This window comes from Acanthaster planci, linkage group LG01 (genome assembly GCF_054643075.1).
Source record: "Acanthaster planci isolate LZ-2023a linkage group LG01, COTS_SCS, whole genome shotgun sequence".
In the NCBI taxonomy this organism is placed as follows: domain Eukaryota; kingdom Metazoa; phylum Echinodermata; class Asteroidea; order Valvatida; family Acanthasteridae; genus Acanthaster; species Acanthaster planci.
The window spans coordinates 34,677,722-34,689,220 of NC_141777.1; positions in this window are offsets into that span (position 1 = coordinate 34,677,722).

Genomic DNA, 11,499 nt, shown 5'->3' on the forward strand with positions numbered 1-11,499 from the left:
ACACGGCATCGCAAATTTTCTATGATCACTCGTTTTTATTAGACCCCATCGTTTCCATATTGCTTGGATATTAAAGGGAGGTGAACAAATAGAGTTCACTGCAGGGCATTGGTTTTACATCTGCGGTTATTTTTCTTGCGCAACGCGGTAATTTCATTCGTTACCTTTTCTTGTTCGATTTTGCACTTTTCTTGTTAAGATTATAGGCAAACCGGGGCCGAAACTAACTTTGACAGGTATAAGCCGTGGAGCTTGCGGAAAGGGACTTCAGACGAATGACAACCAATAGCAGTGGGGTCTAGCAAAGCTTTCTTTCTTTTCTTCTCCTCTCCCCCCCCCGTCTCGCTTTTATTCTTTCTTTTTTCTCTCTACTCTTCTTCATCTTTTTCTGTCTTTTTAATTTTTTGTTTTACTTTCTAATTACACAATACATGTGTCTGGGATACATGATGTGGACCTACTGTTGCGTTCCCTAAATATCAAGTCGATGGTAACATGAACTTTATTAGTGTCTACGGGATGTGATATTTGAGGTCAACAATTTATTAAAAGGTGGACGTGAAACAAGGGGGTTGGGTGACAGTCAAACTGTATGGTTGGTTTATTGCTCTCACTTCTCTCCATCAAAGTTCAATGTGGGTTTGAAGAAGGTGTAGCTTAACATAATACAACACACAAAAGGCAAAGTTATAAAGAGGTTAAGTGTAACTGAACTACGCTTTGGCAGGACCATTGAGAATGCAAGTCAGACGGAGTGGGTTACGGTACGTGTGTGTAACATCGCACAGCTAGGCTACACTCATTGGGCCGGGCCGTGGTGGGAGCTGTCCCAGACCACCACGGTGACTTGCAAGGGCTGGACGGGGCCAGCGCCGGTACCGACCGAACTGCCGCTCAGACCGCAATGTGATGAGCGCAATGATAAAGTCGCCGCACTGCACTGTGTACCATTGGCTCAGCGTAGAGACGGGGAGGACTGGGGCTAGTTAACAAGACAAGGGTGGCGAGGGTATGGAATTCCATATCTGCCGTCGTGCGTCGCCCGTCGTGCGTCGCCCGTCGTGCGTCGCCCGTCGTGCGTCGCCCGTCGTGCGTCGCCCGTCGTGCGTCGCCCGTCGTGCGTCGCCCGTCGTGCGTCGCCCGTCGTGCGTCGCCCGTCGTGCGTCGCCCGTCGTGCGTCGCCCGTCGTGCGTCGCCCGTCGTGCGTCGCCCGTCGTGCGTCGCCCGTCGTGCGTCGCCCGTCGTGCGTCGCCCGTCGTGCGTCGCCCGTCGTTTTTTGTCACGATTGCGCAGTGGTATTTTTAACTTTGACCCTTGATCGTTTCACAAGTACATGTCCTTGTTCGATCGATCCACCATGCCTGACTCTCATTTTAGCAATAGAACTAGAAGATGTACATGTATTCGTTTTTGTAGTTGCGCCAAACTCCAATTGAAAGAAGAAATAATATCCTGACATCGGCTAAGTAACGTGTATATGAAATAACACCATTTTGGTCACATAAATAAATCAACAAAATAGACTTTTGTTACGGTAGATTGTTTTTTCTCGATAACTTAGTTACTCTAGACGTAACTTTACTTGATGTTAACAGCCAGACTTTAGGTCTATAGCCTATGTGATATTTCTGTCTGTCCCTGCACGATATCCCACAGAACGGAATGTAAATAATAGATTATTTACAATGTTTGATTCCCAATAGTTTTCATAAGAGACGAACTGATTCAACATTATTTTGAGGGCGGGTATACCTATGATGAAATCTGCTGTATACTCCAAATTAGACATGACTTTATTTGCAGGTTGGCTCACAGAAGTTTTTTAAACAGTAACGTTACTTGTTAGCCCCATAAATAATGCTGATGTGCTGCACAACCTGTTCTCATAGGTCTATCCAGCAAGGCATACACACCCACAAAAACCAACTCGTCATATTTTCTGAAACTTAAACCAAGTGGTAATTGCCCCTAAACAAAACACTTAATAAGCAGTTTGTTATCCACAGCACGTCTAGTATTCTGGATTTCAAGGTGAAATTGAGAGGACAAGATAGAATATCTGTATCGGATGGCAGATTTCTTCCTGGAATTTGATGAAAACAAGTCGGCACATTTTTACAGTATGCAAATTAGAATAACACTGTGGATAAGTTGGCCGGAACATTTTTGCTGAAAATGTTTTTCCCCAAAAAACACTTGGTTGAATTCTCAGAGAGGCAATATTTTCTTGTCAAGGGGCAGGGGTAGTCTAGCATTATTGGAATTAATTATGTGACTAGTATATGCTTTGCAGGTGGGATTTGTACTTGCCTTATTCGGAAAAGATCTTTAGAAGTGAATGGAATCATCACATTGTCATTTGTTAAACAACGGCTTTTGCATGTCCTATGCAACCCATTTGATGGGCGACGCACGACGGAAAATGGCATGTTTGGAACTGGTAAATGGCAGAATTGGGACACAACAAAAAGCAAAATGCGACAGACGACGGGCGACGGCAGATATGGAATTCCATACGAGGGACACGGGGGTGTCTCCCCCGGCAATCGGTGCGGACATAGCGGTGACGGGCCGCTACGACTCTCGCTAGCACCTTGGGCTAGTTCGTATCGCATCGGTCCAAGCTAAGCTAGCTGGCCATTCATATTGTAGCGCCGGCGGGTCCGGCCGGTGGGGGCGCCAGCCCGGACCCGCATGGAATTGGCTGGCTGCCCACACTGGTATGCAAACGGCCCGCGGTTTTCCCGCCTCGCGCCTGCGCAGTCCCTGCCGACAGGCGCCATGCTAGAGCTTGTCGGAAGAGCACATTGTGGTGTACGTGACAGCAATAAAACAGAGGTTTCGTGACCAAAACAGTGAGTTGCGCCTGAGTGTCATTCTTTACCAGCGTCGAGCCCTGTTCAGCGGGACACGCTACAACTGGTGGCAGCGGTGGGATGCTGGATAGCTGTAACAAAAACAGGTAAACTCTTCGCCTTTTCTGTGTCATGGAATTGGTGGATGATTTTGGTCGGGTGCCGGACTCGATAGACAGTGGCAGCACAGGCCAACCAGGGGCCCCGTGGTCGGGGGCCCAGACTGCGAAGGCGACGTGGAACTCACCTGGGTTGGCGGGCGAGCTGGAGTCGTTCCTCGCGGAGAATCTGGAACAGTTATCCAGGAGCGGGGGGTGGAAATTGGAGGGTATCGAGTTCATCGAGTGCGAATTTATGGGAGCTAGCGCGCCCGTGGCAGATTTTCGGACGCCCTCGAGCGCCGTGGACGTGGCTGGCGTGGCGTACCGCCTGGAGCGCAGTGAGGCCACGGTCCTTGGGAGGGGGTTTCGAAACGGGCCAGCTGGAGCGTGTGAGAAAAATAGTGAGATGCGGACACCCCCGCGCGGCAAAACTGCGACGGGTGGTGCGATTCGGGCGGACCCCCGCGCGGGGATTGGCATGCATCTGTATGAGGCGGATCCCCACTCGGGGACCCGCACGTGTCTATGCGAGGCGGATCCCCCTCAGATCCGCTCACAAACTCATGAGGCGGATCCCCATTCGGGGATCCGCATGTGTCTGTGCGAGGGGGATCCTCCTCGGATCCACGCACAGACACATGAGGCGGATCCCCACCCGTGGGTCCGCACACATCTGTATGAAGCGGATCCCCCTAGGGTCCGCGTACAAACTCATGAGGCGGATCCCCACTTGGGGATCTGCACGTGTCTGTGTGAGGTGGATCCCCCTCGGACCCACACATAGGCACATGAGGCGGGTCCCCCCGGATCCGCACGCACTTCCGGACCGGTATGACGGAAGCTCGTCCTGGGCGGATTACCACACGCACTTTGAGAGTGTGGCCACCGTCAATAAATGAAGCAAGGCCGAGAAGGCGGAGTACTTGGCCTCCCATCTGCGTGGACTGGCCCAGGAGGCATTCACCGACTTGTCGCCGGAGGCCCGGAGGGACTACGTGAGCGTCCTTGAACACCTCGAGCGGCGGTTTGGAGTTGCTTCGCAGGTGCCGCTCCATCGGGCTCAACTTTCCATGCGGGTGCGCGGTCGGGGAGAGTCTCTAGAGGAACTGGGGAGGTCCGTCCGACGGTTAGTCCTCCGGAGTTACCCCACCTTGCCCACACAGGCGCGAGAAGATCTGGCGGTGGAGGCCTTCCGGAACGCCCTGGGGGACGAACAATTGCAGCGCCATGTCTTCGCCAGGAAGGCCACGACCCTGGCAGAGGCGATTACCCTGGCCACTGAGATGGCGGCCTTTTTGGAGTCCCAGGCCTATCAGCGGAAGGCTAGGATCGAGGCCAAGGAGGCCCGAGTGGTCGAGGAACCCTCCGCAGGTACGCCAGGCAAGGCGGGGGCAGCGGGTGGAGACCCACCCTTGTCGGGCGCCCCCTCGCGGGTCCGGTGCTACGGGTGCCGCGAGTATGGACATTTCCGCCGGGATTGCCCGCGTGGGAAGGGCGGCGCCGTCCAGGGCCGGCCCCTCCGGCGGATTCGGACCCCCGCGGAGCCGGCTGCCGGAGGCGGAGGACGAGTTCCTGGTTGCGACAGCCGACATGGACGGAGAGGAGGATGACTCGATTTTGGACGGGTTTCCCGAGGTCTGGGACCTGAGCAAGCTAGCTCAGGAGCAGCAGGACGACCCGGAGCTGGGACCGGTCCACCAGTGGCTGGTGGCGGGGAGCGACCGGCCTGAATGGGAGGACATCTCCGACCTTGGCGCCGGGGTCAAAAGCCGGTGATCCAGATGGGGCACACTGCGCCTATTCCGCGGGTTCTTGCAGGTGAAGTGGGCAAGGGCCGACGGGGGGTCCCCCACCTGGAAGATCACCGTCCCGCAGGCCAGGGTGCCAGAGGTTCTACTTCTTGCCCACAACCACCGAACTGCTGGACACCTCGGGGTCGCTCGAACAGTGGCCCGACTCAGGCAAGCTCCTGTGTATTGGAGGGAGATGAGACGGCAGGCTGAGGAGTGGTGCTAGAAGTGTCATCTCTGCGGTTCTAAGAAGTCCCTGCCGCGTCCCCGGAGAGCTCTGCTTCGAAAATACCTGGTGAGGGCCCCATGGAGCGGATCGCCATTGACGTTACCGGACGCCTGCCCCGAACCAAGGCCGGAAACAACAGCATAATGGTAGTGGTGGACTAATTCACGAAGTGGGTGGAGGCGTTTCCCCTTCCGGATCAGACGGCCGAGACTGTGGCCAAGACCCTCGTGGAGCAGGTGATCACGCACTTCGGGACACCCCTCAAGATCAACACGGATCAAGGGGGGGAGTTTGAGGCGGGCCTGTTCCGTGGGGTCTGCCAGCTGTTGGGACTCCACAAGACTAGGACGACTCTGTTCCACTCCCAGTCCGACGGCATGGTGGAACGGTTAAATCGTATCGTACCGTGAAGACCTGGGTGTATTTGTGGATGAGAATCAGGACGACTGGGACGAACATCTTCCCTACGTCCTGATGGCCTACCGCTCTTCTCAGCACGATAGCACCAGGCTCACCCCGAACATGCTCATGCTCGGGCGGGAGGTGGGACTTCCCCTGGACGTCGTTGTGGGGTCAACGGAGGAACGGACGGAGACTACCGAGCCACAAAACCAAGGTCACGTGGGCCCACGAGTTTGCCCGGCGACACCTGAGGCGGACTCAGAGCTACCAGAAGCAGCAGTACGACCGTCACGCCCAGGAGGGCGGGTTCAAGCCCGGCCAGGCTGTTTGGCTGTTCACCCCAAAGAAGAAGGTCGGCCGCTCCCCCAAGCTGCAACGGTGGTGGGACGGACCCTTCGCGGTGCTACAACGCTTCAATGACGTGACCTACAAAGTGCAGCGTAGCGCCCGAGCGAAGGCTCAGATCGTGCATCGCAATCGGCTCAAGTGCTACCGGGGCGACGTGCAGCTTGGATGGTGGGAGCGCGCAGCCAACGGAGCCTTGGCCGAGGAGGCGCCAGCGCGGGCAGGGGGGCAAGGAACCAGCAGATCCGGCCCTCAGTCCTGCCCGCGGGGGACGTCTCCCCCCGTTGACGGTGGGACCGCACGGGAACCTATTGACGGGGCGAAGTCGGGACATCCGGGCCGGAGCGGCGGCGTGTCGAACAGGGAGAATTCAGACACAAGCAGCCAAGGAGGCAGCGTGCCGGCGGAGCCATCGCCGTGCGAGCCGGAGGCGGGGGGAGCGCACGTGACTTGCAAGGGGCGGCGGGTTCGGCGCCCGACGCGATTCTGCTCCACGCTAACTCCTGAATCTGCCTCTGTTTCTCTCCCCAGGATGGACCGGTTGGCCTGCCCCCACTGTCGGCGGGAATTCCGTCAGCGGACCAATTTGCGGCGACACCTGAGGACGGCTTGTCCGGAGCTGTTCGCCGCCCGGCCCTATACCTGTGAGCGGGGGTGTGGCCGCTGCTTCTACCGCTCGGACATGCGGGATCGGCACCACCGACACTGCGACCACGTCCTTGTCGACCAGATCCGGGCGGAGAATCCTGACGGCTGGAGGTCTTCGCCAGTGGCAGGGAGTTGGGGGATGACGAGTTCCCCATGGAGCAGTCAATCCCCCTTCTGGTCCTCCGGAGGGAGCCGCCCGGACCCGCCCCCGGTCGGCTGCCGCGGGTGAGCCCTCGCCGCCGGTGCCCTCTCGGCGCCGAAGGCGGGGGTCGCGTGGCCGGCCAGAACGACGAGACCAGTCGGACTCGCCTTCCAGTGCGGCCTCGGGCCCCCGCGGCTGCCGATGCGGCCGGGACCGCCCTCCTGCGCCGCTCAGTAGAGACGGGGACGCAGATTGAGGAAGAACCCCCAGCCCCGGTTTGGAGCGGGGGCCGCCGGAGTCTGCCTCCCGGATACTGGGTGACGTATGCAGGGGGGATCCGCCTGCGACTGGGGGTGCGAGCCACTCTGCAGCAGGAGCGGGCCACCAGAGACACAGACACCATGATGGACCCACCCCTTTGTGAGCTTCACCACAGCCAGTGGCGGTCGGAGGTCCAGCGGTAGCCCCCTCCACCGCCCACCGGAGTCCGTCCCCCCGGAGCAACGAAGAAACGCCAGGGGGCACCACAACGACCGGAGTCTTCTCCACAGTGGACCCCTGGATTCCCCCATGGTAGCGGAGAAGACCCTCGTAACCCACCAGACTTGTACTTGTTGCTTGGTTTCACTCTTTGTAAGCTGCGCAGGGGCGACCGGGATGGCCTCGGGCTGGCCCGCCAGGTTGCGCCGCCTCATTCGGGGACGAAAAAAAGTCCTCGGAGGGGGCGGTGTAGCGCTGGCGGGTCCGGCCGGTGGGGGCGCCAGCCTGGACCCGCATGGAGTTGGCTGGCTGCCCGCGCTGGTATGCAAACGGCCCGCGGTTTTCCCGCCTCGCGCCTGCGCAGTCATGTTAGAGCTTGTCGGAAGAGCACATTGTGGTGTACGCGACAGCAATAAAACAGAGGTTTTGTGACCAAAACAGTGAGTTGCGCCTGAGTGTCATTCTTTACCAGCGTCGAACCCTGTTCAGCGGGACACGCTACAATATGGTTACATTTCTTCGCCATGGTTACTATTGCACTTCTCTCGGAAAGGGTCCAACCGCCGCACTACGTTAGTTTCCCTCTCACAACAAGGCTTTTGTTGGCCACAACGGACTAGTGGGGCAGCATAGTGAACCTATTGTGCATTTTGTGATAAAAGCATCAAATCTGGGATGGAAATAGACAAATCTGGATATTGAGGCATCGCTGATTTTGCTCTTCAAAGCTGTGACAGCCATTTTTCAAAGTGGCGGCCAAACTTTAAGATCAATGTACGGAAATACGTAATTCAAAGGGTTTTGGCTGCCTCAGTGGGGTAAATTGAACAATGGAAAGCTCTACAATACTATTTGTTGTGATTACAAACAGTAATTGGACATTAGAGGCTACCAAACAGCCACTTTAGTAGCCTAATATACAGCATTGGGATGAAAATTACCGTAGAGCCACGACTTTAGCAATCGTGTGCATTTGCAATGTTTATTTACTCATTGAATCTACTTTAAAACATGTTACTGAAGCTCAGAATCAGGGTTGTTCATTCATCATTGTTATTCACAACAAAGTGGTTGGAAAGTATCAAGTCCTCAAAGCATTTAACAGATCAGTCAACAGAAAATATGACCGTACCATTCAATGTATTGGGTACAATTCACAATAAACTATCGTGTTTCAGTTCTAATCAGAGTCGTAGACCTTAACAATTTTACATTGATGGGTCTATTCATGTTTCACTGGAGGCTGCGGTGTCAATTCTGCAAACATTCTCCTTCACAAACACACAAGGCTGTGCATTCAAGTGCAGCCTTTTTGCATTTGCAGCACTTCACACAACCCTTCTTGCACTTGTATGACACCAGCTCGGAGCATGTTTGGGATGCCTCAGGTAGTGTAGTCCAGTGGCTTGTAAAAGCCCTCCTCTGTCCTGGTCCAGCGCCAGTCAGTCGGTAGAGGTAGCTCTGGAGATGGCAGCAATGTTTGGCCCCACACGTAGCCTCCCTGATAGGTTGCTCTTTTCAACATGCTGCAACAGAGCTGCCCTGGTCGGTGGTAACAGTTGGACGTTGTTCTTCCTGGTGAAGACTTTCTTTCGTGCCTTGTCAACGTCTGTGCATGTGCTTGTTCTGTCATAAAGCAGGACAACAAACCTTTCAATCTTGAGCATGACATCCTCTGGTATGTCACATGGTGCACAAGACAACTTCAGCAATGCATCTGTGAGTTCTGGCAGCACATTCCAAACTTCCCAGGCCGATTTCTTTCGATGCCCAGCAAAGCAGGAGACAGTGTCACACCCTGTCAGAGCATGAAACATTGCTAATGCTCGTGCCTTGTCTGGTCCAAGGCTAGCTGTCACTTCATGTCCTGGAAGGTACCGAAAATGCTTGCCAGTCCCGAATGCCAGCCATAACTCATCACCTCTTTGCAGTTTCTGCGCCACAGACACGGCCAACACTACAACAGTTCGTATCATTATCTTGTGATGACCTTGGAGGGCAGCATGGGATGCATGCAGTAGCGTGCGACTGTCGGCTTCTTCTTGGTTGCAACGAGCAAGGGAAGCCAGATCCTGCAGTGGTGGCTTACTAAGAACTCCTTCTCTGTCAGTTACTACAAGTTGTTTTTCTTCTTGGTCAAACCACTGGAAAAGAGCTTCCGACAGGAATGTGAATAATTCAGACCAACAAATTAGGGTGAATCTGCTCTATTTATAGGATTCTAGAGGCTTAGGAATTAATAAAATATGAGCGTCGCTGAACAGCTCAACCAATGAAAATCTTCCACCTCAAAGGGTCACATGACTTCCTGCGAGAGTCGTGTGCAAGAATCTGTGTGCGTTCGATTAGCTTCCCTGAATACAGCAGTGTTACACTCAAGGGAAGCCCCGAAATGAGGGTATTCGAACGCTGCAGTGTGTTTTCCAAGGCATTCTGGGAAAAAGGTCAAGTCCCCGCCACATTCCATCATGTACGTCCATGCACGAACAGTCCTTCCGTGACGTCATTACACTCGGGCAGCCTCCAGAGATCCGCTCACCAGCCGGGGTAGTAGTGGCTGACACCAGGGCAGGCACGAGGATCACGTGATGGCTAAACGAACGCTCTCCTGTAAGTTTGACTTACACACGTAAGCTAATCGAACGCATCCAATGGAGCGAAGACCAAGACCTAGCTCTAGACAACGGCTGCGTGTGCGCTGCGCAAGTGCACGAGCCAAAGCAACAAAATTTCTTCCGACCAGCTTTCCCTTCATAACCAGTGAGGATGTATTTCATCCTGGGTGGACAGAGGGCTTCATTGGACTCAATCACAGATGCCCTCTCAGTTGACGTTTGGTTCGAACTTGCACCCTGGCCGAAGAGGAAATTCTTAAAAACACTGAATACATGTACTGATACATCAGAAATACCTCCCCTACAAACACTGCAGAAGCAACAAGTGCGATTTTAGGCAAAAGTTGTGTTCAACTAAGAGTGAACTTTCTTATTTGGCCTCCCATTGGCGGCGTAGTCAGTGTTTGTAAGTAAACAAAAGAAATGTCCACACCTGTATTTACAGCCAAGATCGTCAGGTAGGGTGTTTGATCGTTATTTTATGGTGCACAATAATTAGAAAGGGGTTGGGAAACAAGATCCGCATAATGCAGTGTTGGTGTTGCAACACAGCTTGTAATGAACTTAATAGTAGGTGATTACGACCAGGAGCTCCAAAATCTTGTAAACGCATTTCGAAATTTGTTCAGCACACGACCGCGTCACGGCGCCCAATAGTGGCGCCCACTCACAACGCTGGCTCGACTCTGGGATGTTCATAAGTGAAACAATTGAAATGTTGAATGAACTCTTTTTATCAGGGTTTTTTGACATATTTTCCTTTCTCCTAATTCTGCATCGGGGAAAAAAAGGCCTATTTTGCACTACGCTATTCAGAGTTTCTGAGTTCGTAACCCAACAAAATTTTTTAAATGCTGGCACTAGTAAACAGACCAGTTGAGTATAATAAGGCAAACTGAACAAACCAACTGCGAAAAAAACCGATTAATTAAAGACTCAAGCAACGCGTGTCCCCACTACCTGTGTGGCTAAAACTGTCAAAGTACTTGTCACCGATTAACAACAATTTGTAAGTCAGGTGGTGCCACCTTCCCAGCACCCGGACGTTAAAAACTTATAACTTTATAATGTTTTTCTACCAGTGAATCTTCTTGATCAATAGTGAAATATTCGAAGTTTCGTTCAACCTGATTTTGACATCTGGCAATGACAAGCTACGTTGCAACGGCGGGATGTCCCAAAGTCTATTTCAAGGTGCAGTGTGGTCCTTTTGTATTTAAATATTCAGCTTTAAAACGTTTAAAGACTCGAATCAAGCCAAGCGTGACCCCGCTACCCGTGGGGCGAAAAGCTATCAAAGCACGTGTCAAAGATTAACTACAGTTCTTTAAGTCAGGCTGTGCCACCTCCCCAGCACCTGGGCGTTAACATTTATATGATATATATATATATATATATATATATATATATATATTGTACCAGTATCACTCGTTTTTTTTATAACAGTGTGGAAAAATGGTCGCGTTGATGAGAAAGATTTCCTTTAAACGACCACGGTCTGACGGTGAGGCCTTTACACTCAGGTGGGATTTTCACGAATAAATTGTTGTTTTGCATGGATTTTAGGGGTGTTAATTTGAGGAGATCGCGGCCCAGTGTGTGCATTATAAGCGTGTTCGCGTGCAGGATTCACAGAATCTCCATGAAGCAAAGGGTTGGTGCACACATTGAAAATAGAACAAGTGCTTCAATAAACCTTGTAGATATGGAAACGTTGAAGATTGTAACCATGAATGAAACAGTTCCTTCTGAACACCCCCTTGTAATGAATGAAATAGGCCAACAGGCCGTTGAACGCACACCACGCGCAAACTCCTTCCGGTAGAGGGGGCGATGTCGATGGTACAAATGTACATGTGACACAAGAAAATGCACGACAAGGATGGTGTACA